At 38.2% G+C, this 18,854-nt stretch overlaps 1 protein-coding gene across 1 annotated transcript in view; it reads right to left on the bottom strand.

Annotated features, from left to right (window-relative positions):
* The window catches only part of LOC134825782 (ubiquitin-conjugating enzyme E2 2), a 29,971-nt gene that overhangs the window by 8,451 nt on the left and 2,666 nt on the right, over window positions 1-18,854 (bottom strand). The gene's annotated exons all lie outside the window — the stretch shown is intronic.

The raw sequence follows: 18,854 nt of genomic DNA on the forward strand, positions 1-18,854 counted from the left end.
TCATTTTTAGCAATTATGTCATCAATATTCTTTAAGCTGATATTTCCGCTTCCCATTGAATGACCCAAATCCACTAGTTCTTCTTGCTTTAAAATTGCTGTTTCTAAGGTTGTTTTATTTAAATTTAAAGAAGATTCACATTCTGAAAGTGGAGATGATGAAGCTCCAGTTGGATCATGCTGAAAATCAAAATATAACTCTTCATTATTATCAGGGAGTTTTCCAATGATAGCTTCATTTTCCGATATCAATTTGTTGATATTTTCAATAAAGTTAAGATTTTTAGCATCATTGCTGGGATCGTTTGATTGAGGAGCATAATGAATCACTGTATCATGGTCAGTTAATTGAGTGCCAGATACCGGGCGTAAAGAAACCATAGCTGAACTTGTAGAATGTTTATCTCCTATCACAGCTTTATTGCTTGATATCAATTCTTCTATTTTCTTTAAGTTCAAATTGCGCTGATCACTTGAAAGCGAGTAGTCCAATGTCTCTTCTTTTACCCTGATGGATGTATTTAAGGAACTTACTGTGTGAGAGTCAGATGCTGATAATAAAGATGTTCCCCCCTTGCTTGTAAAAGTTGTTGATGACAAATTTCCTATCATGGACTCAAACTGTGACATAATTTGAGAAATACTTTTCACACTCAAGTTCGGTCTCTTTTCAATATCTAATGATTCCACTAGCTCATCTTTAACATTAGGAGATCGAGATTCACTATTTGCTTCGTCAGAGAGTGGGGTTGCTATTGAGGCTTTGTCATCTTTAGGGCATTGATATGATTTCGATATTTCTTTTGTATTGGCAGTTTCAATGATGGTTTCACCAGTGCTACCAGAGTCAAGTCCAGATACTTGAAGTGAGTATCTTGCAGATTTAGTCATAGATTGCAAGTCTCCAATTATAGCGTCATTTTCTGATATAATATCATCAATGTTTGTGAAGCTAAATTTTCGTGAATTCGTTCCAGTTGATGGTATTGGTCCTGTTTTAGACTCGTTCTCTGATATCAGTTCATTTATTTTTTTAAGTTTGATATTTTGTTGAACTGCACTCATGGATGGCAATCCACCTATTATGGTTTCATTTTCCCATATAAGTTCATCAACGTTTTTCAAGCTCAGCTTCTCACATCTTACCCTTTTTCTTGACAGAGAAATTGTATTCTCAATGCCATCTATCAAATCTTGGCTACGCTTTAATGCTCTTTCTGCTTTTGGAGGCTCCAAGCGCAAACATCCAGTCTTTCTATCAGTGTTTGGTACAGCATCTTCCTTCAATTTTATATGATGTCCAGCAAGTGCATTACTGCTCAATAGTTCTGCCTGAAGCAAGTTTCTGTACACAAAATCATCATCTTCAAAATGGTCACTGCAAACATACATCGAAGTAACCTGCACATCTGCATCACTAGGTTGCAGGTTGACCCTACTGATCCACTTCTTTAACAGAGATTGGTTTTTAGGAAATTTATACCACCGAAGGAAACATCTAAAGTCACTTTCATCTGAAGATCTTCCCGCTTTTATCTTAGAGCATCCATCCACACAACAAATGTGACTCATTTCGTCCTAATAAAGCATAATGTAGTAAATTCATGTCATCAAAACCTCATATAAATCTGACTGTAATATATATGATTTAGCTGATAAATCTTCAAAAAATATTCAGTTAACCCCAAATTACATCCCTTTGAAATAGCGGATGTTGCAGCAAAAAATACTGACTTCATTAAGTAGCAAGAATATTACAGCCAGAAAAATCAATTTGATAGATTTAACATATATGTGAAAGATCTGCTGGAGATGGAAAAGTAAGAAAAACCTGCATAAAAATCTGACCTTGCATTACTGAGACATTGCGCGCCAAAGTGTGCAGTTTACCTGCAATTACATTTAAAACTTTAAGTTCAACTCAAAAAAGGTAAACCTCAACTCTTGGAAAAGACTGGCCACACCCAGGACTTGATACTTGGCACAGGTGTTCCTTGGGCTGTACAGAATTATGATATTTTTCTACTTGTTCAGGCCCTTAAAACATAGACTTAAAACATAATATGTGTTTATCTTCAAAAGGATGTGAGTGACATGAGACAGTACATGAACCGAGTGCTACAAATCGAGAAAGGGTCATTTGTCCCCCTTGTATTTACCACTACAGGAGGAATGGCACCTGAGGCCAAGCGTTTCATAAGGAGACTTGCTGTGTTGATAGCCACCAAGACCAAGGAGGACTACAGCCAGGTGATGTGTAACATCAGGACATGCCGGGCCTGAGCATGGATATAATGAGGAGTGTGCTAGTAGCAGTTAGAGGTGTACGTGGAAAGGCAAAGAAGGCATGGACCGCCCCTATATCCAATGTCTCCTTCAACCTGATACCTGAGGAGAAGAGCTACGAGGGCCATAGATGATATCTATTGCTCAGGATTTACGATTGTGCTCTGCCAATTGCATCACTTGATTTAATTTATTGTATATATGAACCTGCACATGCAAGAATGGGCTAAGTAGTTTTTGGTAGTTTTGAGATAAACGAAAAAAACTATCCCATTTCTTCAGGAATTTTTTGGTCTACGTTACCTATCCCACAGAATGTTCTATAAATGGGTGGGCCAAGTTACGTAGACCAAATCAGTTTATTGGAAATAAGTTGGGAAGTAACTTGGCCCATATCACCCTGCTTTTAAAAAAGAGTGAAGACCAAAAAAGTGTAATTACTTCGTGGGCTATGTTAGCTAGCCCATTCTTGACCTGTATATCTTAGGTGGAAGTCGAGATCCATGTTATATAGCCCGTTATTGCATTCTACAAAAAAACTGATTTTACAAAAACATGCTTTTACTTCAAATTTCACATGTAGATGCGTCATGGATCCTAATTTGACTTCTAGCCACAGAAAGAAAAAATGAGCCAAGTTACTTGGCCCCCCAGGTTCATATATATTAAATTATTAACCATTCATTAAAAACGTGTAAAAACTGTAAAATATAACATGACTAAATAAATAAGGCAGATGCACCTAACAAGCAGATATCCAAGAAGGGTTAGCAGGTTTTCTTACAGAGGACTAGATAAAAATGAAATTCCCTGATACATTAAAAAATCTATGAAAACTCTATAAAAATTCTTTTAAAAATCCATAAAAATTCTATAGACTCCAAATATACAAACAATCTGAAGTTTCCAATATACAATAAAAATGATTGAAAAAGTTTACTGCAGAACAGTAACTGATGATAAAGATTAACGAGTGAAGTGGATGAGTCATGAGACTACCAGGGAGTCACTGCAGCTGGTACAAGAGCATGGGTCAGGAGCTTGGCTAACATGTCTCCCCATTCAACAGCTAGGGTATGTTTACAGCAAGCAAGACTTCCGAGATGCTGTTCATCTCCGGTATCATGGTTGGGACATCCCTAGCACTCCAAGATTCTGTGATTGTGGAGCCAAAAATGTTCAAAATCATATTCTCAACTGTAAGAGATGGGGTATGTGAACTACCGTCACAATAACGTGAGAGACAAGGTTGCTGAATACTTTATGCTGGTGACCAAGGATGTGACGATTGAGCCCCTGTTAACACCTGTAGAATCAACTTCCAACAAATGGGAAACAATGCCGATAAGGCCAGGCTCGACATATCAGCAAGAGGAGTGTGGAGCACATTTGAGAGGACTTTCTTCGACATGCGCATTTTCAATCCCAAATCACCTACACATCAAGGAAACACCATATCACAGCTTTACACTCTGGATGGGGATATGTATTTACCACTTCAGGAGGAATGGCACCTTAGGCAAAGGTGAGTACTTAAACCAGAAGCAGTTGGAAAATTGATTGAAATAAATTTTCGTGCACATACAGAATGAATGGTTAATAATTTAATATATATGTAGACCAAGCTCTGTGCACGGGATGCTTCCTGGAAGAATCCAGTTCTTTTAGCGGGGCACCCTACCTAAAGCCAAATTGAGATATAATAATCATATTCCTAGGGAAATAATCAGAAATCGAATACCAATCAAATAATATGATATATAGGAGTAGTAACCATATTTACTATGCAAAATGCCCCAACCACAGAGTGTAAATTTATATAAAATTCAAATTCCATATCATCATTAAACCTCAATAGTCAATATAATAGCCCAAGCAAAATTAAATAACTTCTTATATACCTTACTGTCATACTACAAATTAATTAAACATTTGAAATCTGTTAACCAGAGAATAAATTTCTAAACCTAATGCAAGTGAAATAATTTAGATGCAATAATGAATGCCTAATGTGATTATCATCTGTCAATGTCCTTGTAAAACAGTCTGTACAAGAGATATGAGTAACTAATACAGAAGAAAAAAACATAGCAACCAACATTGCTATTATAACCAACATTGCTTATCCTCTGCCTTGTTAACAAAGAGCAAATTTTCTTAATGCCTTCTCCCTGTCCTAAAACCAAAACTTCATCCTATTAAAGTAAAGGCCTGTTGTTACCACAAGCTATTATACAGTCCCTCTCAAAAACATGCCTCAACCTCCATCAAAAACAATTTTAGTTTTCAGTCCTTCTAGTTTCCAAAAATGTACCGAGCTAGTGTTCTGGTGTGCACAAAAGCCCCTAAGCCCGTGCATTCCTTGCCCCGCTAGCTGCCAGTCCTTGGCAAACTTCCTATAGCAAAGATCAACTAGTCATTTACAAATTGAGCACTATACAATTTTAATTGTTTTAAATATTTGACTTTGTAAAATGAGCTAAAACATTGATTTTATTAGTTTCATTGAGGAAGTTGTCGTCTGTTGAAAAATAAATAAAATATCTAGAATATAGATTAGAATATAAAATAACATTCAGTCAATGTGTCGTCAATAAACTGTACAATTATCAAATGTTAAAACTGGGTGATACAGTCACCAAAAATAAATACTAAGTATAATAAGTTAATATGCTAGTAAAGCTCTTGCAGGCAACTGGCTCCTTTTGCCAACTGCTTTTGGTTTAAGCGCTGACTCACATTTGGAACTGGCACTGGTATAATTGTAATATCCTACGAAGTCAGCATGCTATATTATTTTGCAAAACTCGTTTAATATCTTGACAATATTTAAAGTTTATGGATTTAGGTTTAGGCGCGGCGCACCGCTTATATGTTATAGCTCATTCAGCTTCTGTTTTCAGCGATGTGTTGCTACACACTGTATAGCATGTGGATTGAGCGCGGTGCCGCGCCTAAGCAGCAAAAGAGTTATTTATTTTAAAATTTATTTTTGTATCTCAAAAATGATGTAAAGTTTTTAATATGACGTAGAATTAAAGCTATTTCCGTACAGCCTAAGTGCTAAGCATGCTCGTTAGAAAAACTATGAACAATGAACATAACATGCTAGCTTTCTTTATTTTTGTAAGTCGCGTCGGCTGACATCTTGGGTTGTACTGGATGTAACAAGTTTATTATCGGATGTCTACTTATATTTATTATGATATCATTATTCATTGTAATGGCAATAAAATTTAAATTTTGTTTTAAATTTTGTTTTACTTAATAAATTAAATGTGGTCTATAAAACTACCACTAGGTATAATAGGTCAATAAATTAAAAGTGGTTTATAAAACTACCACTGTGCGAACCCATTATAAAACTACCACTGTGCGAACCCATTCTCCAGTTAAAACATGTCAGTCATGTGAAAAATCAATCAGAATGGTAAGGTGGTAAAAAAGGGAATATCCTTCCGATACATCAATTATATATATGCCTCAGATTTAAAAGAATTAGAAGATACTTAGTTATCGTAGACTATGATTGCAGTGTAAAATTTGTCATATGAATTGTCGACGGTATAATTAGGGTCTGTTGTTATAGATGAGAGTAGCTGTTTCTTATACGAATCACTAAAGCTTTTAACATCGGGCAGATTTCGTAGATCTGTTGGAACATTATTCCAACATTTTGCCCCCAAGTATTGAAAGTTTTTATGTGATGTTGATCTATTAACATATAGGTTGCAGCTTTCGCCGCTCCCACTACCTCCTGATATGTAACTAAATTTGTTCATAAAGTTTGTAGGACAATTGTCATGGATGATTCTAAACATATAATTTGACAGATGGAGTCGTCGTCTAAGATGGAGTGGTAACCATTTCATGTCTCTATAAACATTAAGGCTGCTCTCTGTTTGTGGAACGTTGAGAGCTATTTTGGCTACCTTTTTGTACAGAGTGTCAAGTTCAGCAAGTTTTGTCTTGCCAGCTCTACAATAGATCGTGTCTAAATAATCGAATTGTGGCAAAAGGAGCCAGTTGCTTGTAAGAGCTTTACTAGCACCCGATTTACCACCTTAAGGGCACACACCCAGGCCTAAAACCAACCGAACACAATAATACATTATCATCTATTGCACCCATTGCATATGGATTGTTTGACCTTAACACGATCGAGGGCTACGTCCTGGAGTCTGTTCGAGAAAAACATATTCCTCTCTGCATTGCGCTTTCAAAAGGAGTCACTATTTGAAGATCTTATCCCGGCCTAAAGAATTACTCAGCGGAAATCGTCCATTTAGCAATTCACCATTGCTAGCAAAATTATTTTAAATGTCAATAAGTTCAATTATGTCACATTGTACTTAACATAACACTTTGCCCTTACCTGAATATCAAAGCAATTGTGTAGGTTTGGTACCATTACACATTAACAAATATGAAACCATCACACCTTAGAAGTTATACTTTAAAGAATCGGAAAATTATTCAAACAATATACACATAATATAGCAATGACCCTATAAAAATTTTTTTAAAAAATGATACAAATTTTAAAAACTGAGGTAAAAATAAAAACCCTTTGCAATAATATACAACAAATTCACATCACAACAAAAAGCAGTTTCCAACAAGCACTCCATAACATTTTAGGGTTTAGGAGTGTTGATCAGGTTAAGGTCCAAAGTTATACTTTAAAGATGTTTACTCCTTCTGGGGTTACTAATTCAAAAATTCCATTCAGCACAATATATTCATAATTTATAATCCAATATATTTTTGAGTACACTCCAATTTGTCATACGTTGTATGACCCGCCGCGCACGAGTGCGCGGCTCCCCGGCCCCCTGTATCGTAGAAACTCTACAGTTTTCACCAAAGGTGTCACGACGTGATACAACACTCCAATATAATTTATAAAATAAATGTTTAACTAATTACAAAAATTGTACTAAAGGATGCTCTAAAAAAAATCGTAATTTTGTCATAAAGCTCCCTACTCACTATTGACAAATGATACTCATCTAAATTTCTTCGAAGTAGGGCGCACTGCATTATTCTCGAGGTTATTCTACCCAAAGCCCTTGCTCTTGCAGTAGTGCGCCCCCGCTTTCTTTGTTATGAAACAAGCGCGCCCGCAGTGGCTCGATTGACTATTGTTAATGGTCTGGCCCGGTGCGCGCTACTTCGTAGCACGGGCCAAAATTTCGAGAAGAAAGCGGCGCGCACTACTTCGAAGAAATTTAGACGAGTAACATCCGTCAATAGCTCGAAAGCACATGGTTGGGTGAAGCCCGAGGCAAGTGCTAAGAAAAAGTGCGCACAGGCTTAATCCATTAAATACACACACACACACACACACACACACACACACACACACACACACACACACACACACACACACACACACACACACACACACGCACACACACACACACACACACACACACACACACACACACACACACACACACACACACACACACACACACACACACACACACACACACACACACACACACAGTGAGCCGCGCGTGCCGACTGTAGGATGGTTTTTAGCGCTAATTTCGGCCAGCACAATTTTCTTCAAACAAACAGATATTGAGTATCCTTCCCGACCTCCGATTGCAACAAAAATTGGTAAACTTACTCATAGACTTACAAGGAAAGTGTCCGAAAAATTTAAAGCATATCCAACTATCAAACATTATGTTACAGCTAAAAGTAGCTTATTTTGCCCCATTTTGATCACTATATCAACTCCGATATCCACCAAATTTTTCGGACAGTTGTGAAATCCCTATTGGAAGGTCGTCGCCAATTTTCAGAATGATCGTCGCCAATTTTCAGAATTGAATTGGCTACTTTTATTAGTTAATAAAGGGTTTTTATAAAGGGTTTTTATAAAATTTACTAACATTTTTATTGAATTTTTATATAGGGTCATTGCTATAAAATATTATGTGTCATTGCTATATAATATTATGTGTATACTGTATTTACACGATCTCATTGCATGGGAGCTATTCACTAGCGGGGGAAAATGAGCATCATTAGGCGGTACCGAGCATGATGACGATCTGATCACTTTAAGTGAATACAAAAAAAAAAGAAAAAAAAAGGAAGCAACTCACGGTATCACTCTCATAAGAGACATGTTTCATCATTTACCGGAGTTGCAACCAAATATACACAATAAGGTTTGGTACTTTATCTGTACCTCCCCTTTCATAGAAATAATAGCAAAAATATACACATATCTTTAAGAAATCAACATCTGATATAAAACATTTGATCAACCAAAATTAAGACAATTTTCCTGTTAATAATTTAACGGCTCTCATAAGAGGTCATACTAGGTATAAGTCCAAATGCTGTGTCAGCAACCGTTTTTGTTACTAAAAAAAAAAAAAAAAAAAAAATGTAGTTGATAACATCTGTGTAGCTCTCCTTTCTCTTCTTTGATATCAATCTAGCAAGACGTTTGTGAAATCTGTCACATTCTGGTGCTGTAGTCCCTGCTGTAGAAAACACTAGAGGAATGAAAGACGCTCTTTCTAAAAAGCTTTTTTTAAACTAATTACAACACTACAAATCTATTACATTTATTGAGGGATAGCATGTATTAAGGCCCCCCAAGGGGAGACGTAAGTTTTCGTTGTTTTGTTGGCTGTGAAAGCTCTTACTGCATTACCGCTGCACACTTGTGTTTATTTTAGATCATAGATATAGCTGATTTCTACTATGTCTGGTATTGCTAAGAGGCAAGGGAGAAACAAAGCCCTCTCCGCCAGTTCCAGTTCCAGTTCTACACCAGCTCAACATAAAACAAAAACTGCTAAGAAGCACACATCATCATCCCTATCAGAGTTAGATGCTTCTTCAATAGCGCCCCAGCTGGACCTTACACCACACATTGCAATGCCAGCCATCCAGCACTCCCACAGAGATAAGAGGAAATGTCCCTGCGACCAGTCACTGGAATCGTCGTGGAAACTAGACTGTGCCAAGTGTGGACAGTATTGGCATGCGAACTGCGTAGGCCTTAATGGACTAAATAGTAAGATGCTCAATGATCTCACACAATGGCCCTGTCCCTTTTGTTTTGTATCACCTATTGCTACTATATCCACCCAAGTTGACGTCTGTCACGTCTGCAGAAACACTTTATCACTGCAGCAGTCAAACCTGGAAGCAGAAACAGCACTCATTTCATCACAACTAGAACCCTTAGCCAATTGTTGCAAGCTCATTAAGGATATTGACTTTGTTCAATTCAGTAACAGAATTGACACACTTGGCCAATTTGACCAACGCCTTAAGCACCTCCTCCTAAAAGACCAGCCCTGGAAATCCTTAGACTCAGATATAAAGCTCCTTTCAGACCAGTTGGCCACTACCCTGGATAAATCACCCACACCACCACTCAACACCACAATTGAAAACCTCACAACTGCCTTACAAACTCATGACAAGACTTTCCACTCACTCACCAACCAACTAAATGAACTCAAACAGCAAGTCACATCCCTATCATCAGACATGACCACCTCACCAACATCAGATCAATCTGACAAGCTCCTTGAACGGGTGTCACAAGAGCTCAGAGAGGTATGCAAGCAGGAGCTGAAGCAATCAACAGCAAATCTGCAGCATTCCTCAGAGCATCCACTGACCATCCCTGGATTACAAGAGCTCAACAAGAAAACAACAATTTCAAGAAAACAACAATTTTATTTAGTATCAATTAAAGCAAACATAAATATATTTTATATATAACTAGCAGGACCTTTTTACCAGATATCTTAGGGGACTTGGAGTAGCAAGAGAATGGGTAAAGGTATATACCTATTACAAAAATACGTCAAAAAGAATCCAGGGTGATACAGGATCGGAGAGTGCAGACCGTAAAGTTTACGCACCCACCCTTGCCTCCTAAATTCTTGGTTGGGTAGGCATTTATGCGAACTTGGTCGTTTATACTCCAAGTCCCTTTGTTAAAAATTAATAAAATTTATCTCAGGAGTTAACTTCACTCAACAATAATAATATCAATATCAATTTATCGCATAAATTTAACTATCGAATATAGGTTCGATTATCAAATATAGGTTCGATCTGATATAAATTTGTAAAATAAAATATTTAATTATTAAAAAAATTACATCAAGTGGTTAAAAATGGATCTGAAAGCTTAACAGCTTATAGTTCAATCATGATAGTAATATTAGGTGTGTGCCGCTGCATGTGCAATTTAATTACTGCAATTTAAAATTGGTTGGAGTCCAGGTATCTTTTAAGTCGGCTGCCTGTGATTGTACTAATAGTGCTTTGGTTCTCAATTTTATCAAGTTAATGGAAGTTTCTAGGCAATTGCTTGAAGTTAAAATTTTTTTATGAACACCCAGGTTGTAACCCAGCTGCCCCCACACAGTCGCCCGCCTGTCTCTAAACACACTCTCGATTTTATTGATGAGGAGATAGGATCTCATAGAACTGCTTGATTCTCGCACATCTGAGTTCAAGAATGAGAATGGACGATCTGTTCTGGCTTTTGGAGAAAGATATCACTACACTGGCACAAAATCATCACCCTCATCCGACCAACTCCCAGACCAACTCCAATCACTCATAACACAACTGAACAATGATCATCCAAACTCTCCACCTGTCAACAGCATTCTCATCAATCGGTATGATGGTCACTTAAGCTTCCTTCCACAACACTCAGACAACGAACCCCTCATTCACCCTGACTCATCAGTACACACACTTTCACTAGGTCACCATTGCACAGTCACTTTCAGCAAGACTGGCACCACAGAACCCTATCACAACCAGTCTTGTCCACCACGATCACTATACACTATGACCAGGGCAAGTCAGGATTTGTACGAACACAGAATTGAATCAGGATCTGTCGACTCTGGTGTCCGATACTCTGTGACCCTCAGATCTGTTAGTGCTCTAAACCGTGCTTCTACATGCATCATGGGAGATTCGAACACTGGTGGACTTAAATTTGGACTTGATCCTAAGAGATCCTTTGGAAAGTTCCTTCCTGGAAAACAAGTCTTCGCACCTACTGTAGACCACATTGACCCATACGAATCCTGCGGCTACAAGAACACTGTCATTCTCTGCGGACTCAATGATATTAGGCAGGATAATGTCAAAACTCCATCTGACATCAAACAAGTGTTCAATAAATTTACTAGTAAAATTGCTGAAATTCAAGCTGTCAATAAAAAAACTAATGTTTATATATGTCCGCTGCTGCCAACTAAATGTATTGATTTAAATAGAAGAGTCAATTTCTTTAACTATCTGATTCAAACCCAGCTTCTCCCTTTCAACTTTGGTGTGAGACTGGTAGAAGGGTTTCCAAGCTTTGCTGATGAGAACGGGCTATTAAGCCAACACTTGTCAAAAAGGTTGACGAAGTTCCAGAAACCTGATTACTTACACCTCAATTGGAGGGGGGTTGCAAAGTTAGCAGCAATCATTAAAAATACTATTCTTCTTAGAGTTAATGGTGGTCGAGACAGACGCAGAGCTGGACGAGGGGGGAATCAGGTGGACTCCACATCATTTCGTGACATAACTGCACGCTCTCTTCCTGCTGATAAACGAGTATCTGGTGCTCCTGACGGCTACCAACCGTCATGACTACTCTAACTAAAGAGGTATGTAAACACTGCTGCAAGGGTATCTATGTGGGCCAAGCCATAGTCGAGTGTTCCGAATGTAACCATGCAACTCATCATAAATGCTACAATATTGTCAATACCGATTTATGCGGTAACTTTCTCTGCAATACATGTGTAAATCTTGCTGTTAAACGATACAACCCGTTCAAATATGATATCTCCGACGAAGAAATCGATCTAGACGATACGATAACTAAGCTCTCGCAAATTTTAAACTGTTGTTCTCAGCTTAACAGAAGTCAAATTAATCAAACTCTAGAAACTTTAACCGAAGGTCAAATGTCAATGATGTTTCAAAACATAGACGGTAACAAAAGTAACTTTGATACTATGTGTATAGATCTTCGCCGATATAACAAAAAGTTTTCCATAATTGCACTTGCTGAAACAAATGTAGGACCTGAATTAAGTAGTTTGTATCAATTAACCGAATACAATAGTTTTTACCAAGCAACCTTTCGAGAGAAAAAGAAGGGCACCGGAGTTGCAATTTATATCCACCAGTCACTAAATGCAACAATCGATAATACCCTCTCCTATGTAAGTGAAAACCTAGAAATCCTATTTTTAAGATTCAACAATGGTAACTCAAGCACCTTTGTTGGAGTTTTATACCGCCCTCCGAGTGGCAATTTTGACTTAGCGCTAAGTGAACTAGCCGACACTCTGGACAAAGTCCCCAGACACTCGTATATAGCTGGTGACTTTAACATCAATCTTCACGGCGACAGCAACAAGGTTGCTAAATATGAACACGTTCTTTACAGTCGAGGCTTCTATCCTCTCATATCTGTAATGACCCATGAAAAACCCGGCTGTATTCCTTCATGCATCGATAACATCATTACCAATGATTTAGACAACATTATAACATCTGGCACATTCAAAGACAAAATCACACATCATCACCCCATATTCTTAGCACTCAACACACACCTTGACCAGAACGATTGCAAGATTAAGTATGAACAGTTTTATGACTACTGTAACTCTAACGTAGATAAGTTCACCGACAAACTATCCAATAGTCTTGATAACACTGTAATAAATTGTTTTGATACCTTTGCTGACACATTTAACGTTGCTTTTGACGAATGTTTCAAGCTAGAAACCCCGAAATGTACAAAACGCACTATGCAAAACAATCCATGGATTACACCAGCAATTATAACATCAATAAATCACTGTCACGAACTATACGAAAACTGGGTCAAAGCTCGCAAAGTCAAGTGCAATCTAGGAGATACTGACACAAAAGGTGGATTCTGTCACTGCGCAGTATGTAACAAAAAGCGCAGTGAGTACTTAACTTATAAATATTATAGAAAAGAACTCAAAGTTATACGTGAAAAGGCTCAAACTTCGTACAATATGGGTAAATTTAATGAAGTTCAAGGTGACAGTAAGAAAACATGGCAACCAATCAATAAGATACGCGGCAAAGGGAAACGAGAAATTAAACCCCCGTTTGTTATTAATAATGAGAAAATAATGAACCGTAGAATTATAGCTAACGAATTTAACAATTACTTTGTATCTCTTGCCCCTAAGTTGAATGAATCATACAGTACAACCGGTCAAATTAGACTAAGTCCAATTCAATGCTTTACGGACTACTTACCAAGGCCAAATACCTCAAGTATATTTCTCAGCGATTGTACACCAGAAGAAATAGAGAAAATCATTAGCGAACTCAAGAATGGAAAAGCTAGTGACATCCCTATTCACGTCATCAAACGAACGTCTAAGATTATAAGCCCACTCCTGTCAGTATTATTTAATGAACACATGAGAAATGGAACTTTTCCAGACCGACTGAAAATTGGTAAAATTAGCCCTATATACAAAAAAGACGGTACAGAATATCTCGAAAACTATAGGCCAGTATCTACCCTAGCTGTGTTCGGAAAGTTATTTGAGAAAGTAATCTACTCCCGTTTGTACAGTTTTCTTGTGTCGCAGAACGTTTTGTTTGAGAACCAGTTTGGTTTTAGGAAGAGTCACTCAACTAACCACGCCCTTAATTACTCAGTTGACTATGTAAACTCCCATATAAAGGAAAAGCAACATGTATTAGGTATCTTTATCGACTTATCAAAGGCATTTGACACTATCAGTCACGATAAACTTCTCATAAAACTTGACAAATATGGTATAAGAGGTAACGCAAACGAGCTTATTGGAAGTTACCTATCTAACAGACAGCAGTACGTTTCAGTTTTAGGTGAGGAATCTGATAAACTCCCTGTTATTTGTGGAGTACCACAAGGTAGTGTTTTAGGACCGCTACTGTTTATAATTTACATAAACGATATCTATAACTCATCAGACCTAGGAAAATTTATACTTTTCGCTGATGACACCAATATATTTGTAGTCGACAAATCTGTCCAGAATCTCTACCAAAAAGCTAATACTATAATGAATTCTGTTTACAATTATATGAAATGCAATCTTCTCCACATTAACATCAAGAAATGCTGTTACATTCACTTTACACCAGGAAAGAAGGATGTAACTAGTAGTAGTAGTGATAGTAATGATCTTATTTTAACGTTGAATAACACAGTCATTAAACGTGTTGATGAAACTAAATTCCTCGGCGTTATTATAGATAAAAACCTTAACTGGAAACCTCATACTGCATATCTTAGTTCTAAATTAAAGTGTGAAGTCGGTAAACTCTGCCGTATGAGAAGATGTATACCTAAAGAGCTGTATAATGACCTCTACCACACCCTCTTCGAATCTCATCTAGGATATGGGATCTCAGTGTGGGGAGGCATATCGAACAATAGGCTTGAACCAATATTTAAAATTCAAAAAAAGTGCACTCGTATTCTATTTGGTGATCAAGAGGCATACAGTAATAAGTTCAAAACATGTGCTAGAACCCGCCCAATTGGATCCCAAAAACTCGGAGCCGACTTCTATAAACGAGAATCAAGTAAACCCCTTCTCAGCAGAAACAAAATACTCTGCGTGCATAATTTGTATAAGTACCACTGTCTACTTGAAATGTTTAAAATAATCAAACTTCACACTCCAATACCGATGTACAATTTATTTCAAAAGTCACCCCGACGTGATAACTACTTTATTAACCCCGCTGCAACCAATTTGTTTGTATATAAAACCTCGAATATGTGGAATAAATTCCTTAAACCTTCTAGTAAGATTGACTTCTCGTCCCCAATTGCACTTGTTAAAGGTCGCATTAAAACTATGCTACTCAATGCTCAAAAAGCTGGAAACACTGATGAATGGTCAGAACTCAACTTTGATGGAAATGACATGTGCCTATAATTAAGAACACACAAACTAGTCCATATAGATTTCATACTACACACACAAAATAACACACACAATACACACCACAGTCAAACATAGAAACTATATATTCACGCATATAACACAAAACACTGATCAGCTCATCCGCTTTACACTAGTGTCTGGACTTGTCTGGAGTGTTCGTCTGGAACGTGGGACGGACTCACAAATATATTGTGTGAACGTAGCGCGCGAAACTTAAATATTGTATAACTCTATCATTTCATTACCCAGCGTGATTTACCGCGCCAGGCCAGAATAATGAAATGAAGCCGCGCTATATCCGTGAACCTACAGTGACTTATATTTTATATTTTGTATCTCTTACTACGTAACGCGAAATTAAGTTGTATCACACTCCCGGTTTTGGACCCCAATGTTAACCTTGCAGCAACTGTGTCAGCCCAATATACTCTAGAAGTATGATCACACTTATTTTAATGAACAAAAGACCCATAATTAATATAATCAGATACTCGTCAACAGCAGCAGTTTCCTTACGTGTGATGTGTTGTCCTTCTCCTTTCTGTGTCCCCGTCGTTTTGTTTTGTGAAATGTACTGTAGTAGTGTTTTAATATTTAAATCGAACGCAACTCAATAGTCAATAGTTAATAATAACAAACACAAATACTATTTTAAATAATTGATTAATATCGATTTATATACGAACCAAACATTAATTAATCTTTAATAACCTTTTATATATGTGTTAAACGATCCAGGGCATATCTAAAATTCGATAATGAACTTCATATATTATTAGTTCCGCGTGCTGATAAATATTCTGGGAATCAATCCACCCAATCGTGGCGATAATGGATAACATATTTTTGTGCTTGGCCGGTTTTAGGTTTGAGTTTGTGCTCCAAAAGTGGTAAATCGGGTGCTAGTAAAGCTCTTGCAGGCAACTGGCTCCTTTTGCCAACTGCTTTTGGTTTAAGCGCTGACTCACATTTGGAACTGGCACTGGTATAATTGTAATATCCTACGAAGTCAGCATGCTATATTATTTTGCAAAACTCGTTTAATATCTTGACAATATTTAAAGTTTATGGTTTTAGGTTTAGACGCGGCGCACGCACCGCTTATATGTTATAGCTCATTCATGATTCAGCTTCTGCTTTCAGCGCTGTGTTGCTACACACTGTATAGCATGTGGGTCAAGCGCGGTGCCGCGCCTAAACAGCAAAAGAGTTATTTATTTTAAAATTTATTTTTGTATCTCAAAAATGATGTAAAGTTTTTAATATGACGAAGAATTAAAGCTATTTCCGTACAGCCTAAGTGCTAAGCATGCTCGTTAGAAAAACTATGAACAATGAACATAACATGCTAGCTTTCTTTATTTTGTAAGTCGCGTCGGCTGACATCTTGGGTTGTACTGGATGTAACAAGTTTATTATCGGATGTCTATTTATATTTATTATGATATCATTATTCATTGTAATGGCAATAAAATTTAAATTTTGTTTTACTTAAAATTTTGTTTTACTTTTCAGTGTTGATGACTCGTGAGTTATACTTAGTTTTTTTTTCTTCCTCATTTCTCTTGTACAACTTGTCCAGGGGAACATTAAGGTTTGATGGTGCATTTGGGTGTGTTATTCTTACATCCATGAAAGTCCTGGCATTCCTGCCATATAATCCAGTTGCAACAATATCTAGCCTTGCTCCGCTGTCAGTAGTAGTTCCTTTGGGATGAAGTTCTGGAGACGTTGGTAGGAGAGCTGGCTCAGTATAAACGTTTCTACATTTAGCCTCACGTAGTAGATCTGCTTCGGTTTCTACAAGCACTGTATGTCTAAAGGAAACATACCCTCCTTTTTTACAAGAAAGGGCATGATCGACGGAGTTTCTTTCTCCACACGCACAGTGTTTAGCAATATCTTGTATAGGCCAGCCATATCGCCAGTGGCGTAACGAAGGGCCCTGCTGACCCTGCTGTGCAGGGGGGCGCCGTCTTAGGGGGGCGCCAAATCGTCGTTTGAATGTGGGACAATTTCGAAAACTTAACTAAAGTACTAGCAAAACTGCGCGTTTTGCTCTAGATACACACTTTTTTAGAGATTTTACCGGCGTATCCTCTTAAATCGCCTAATTTTTTCAATTTTAGGGAGGGGCACCAAAAGGAGAGGGGGCGCCAACAGGGGGGCGCCTTTTCGGCAGGGGGGCGCCAACAGGCAACGTTACGCCACTGCATATCGCAAACATATACCATCTCTAAAGTCCTTCTTGTTCAAGCAGTAACCATAAGACTGCATTGGGAGGGCTGACAGCCAGGATGAGCTGCCTTAAGTGAATACTGATTGTGACTTTGCCCCACGAAAACCTCACTGAACCTCTACGCGGTGTGGGGTGGGTGGCTCGAACGGATGGTGCATTGGTGTTTCTAACCTATGCAAAGGATGGGACTAGCCATCTCTACAACAAAGGAAAGGCTTTAATAGCCTCTACTAACCTTAGAACCGCAGCATAACCGCTTTTCCCACCGGCAAATAACACCTTCCACAGGAAACTAACGCTCTCACAGGCCTCCACGTCTTGTGTACCCTAGGATTTGGGTTTGGCTCGGACACTTAAAACAACGATAGAGGAGCGGTCTACACGCTCACAGGCTACCACGTCTCGTGTAACCCCAGGATTTAACACGCTCACAGGCTACCACTTCTCGTGTAACCCTAGGACTCTAACACTTAACAGACTCTAACACGCTCACAGGCTTCCACGTCTCGTGTACCCTAGGATTTTGTTTTTGGATCAGACACTCAAAATAACAATAGAGGAGTGGTCTACACGCTCATAGGCTACAATGTCTCGTGTAACCCCAGGATTTGACACGTTCACAGGCTACCACGTCTTGTGTAACCCCAGGATTTAACACGCTCATAGGCTACCACGTCTCGTGAAACCCTAGGACTCTTACACTTAACAGACTCTTACACTTAACAGACTCTGACATGCTCACAGGCTTCCACATCTCGTGTACCCTAGGATTTAGTTTGGATCGGACACTCAAATCAACAATAGAGGAGTGGTATACACGCTCACAGGCTTCCATGTCTCGTGTAACTCCAGGATTTGATTTTGGATTGGCCACTCAACAAAAAAATGGTAGAGGAGCAGTCTACAGTGACGTTACAGGAACATTGCATACTCATACCAGTTGCACGTAGCAGGCCATGACTTCTCTGGAAGTCCCTGTCTCTCCATCGTTAACCTGGCGCGGTTGCAGTAGGGGCGGTGGTAACAGAACTGTAAGACTCTCAGTCCTCAGAGTCTGTTGTCGATATCTATGTTTAATATATTTATGGTATATAATTTGGGAGTCTCTCTCTCCAGCAGCAGGAGTTGGGGAAATGGGGACGCGTTGTGAAAGCCACCTTAATGAAGGCTTACTGTCGACGCCGACCAATCAAAAGAAAGATTGTGACTTTCCTTAAAATCAAAGAAATTTGCGTTATAGCGCTTCGGTTGCTGTCCTATGAGCAGGTTCCAACCAATCAGGCCATTGATTGAGTGAATAAATCACAGATTAAGTGC

Source organism: Bolinopsis microptera, chromosome 1 (assembly GCF_026151205.1).
Source record: "Bolinopsis microptera isolate Bmic1 chromosome 1, MBARI_Bmic_1.0, whole genome shotgun sequence".
NCBI classification, from domain to species: Eukaryota; Metazoa; Ctenophora; class Tentaculata; order Lobata; family Bolinopsidae; genus Bolinopsis; species Bolinopsis microptera.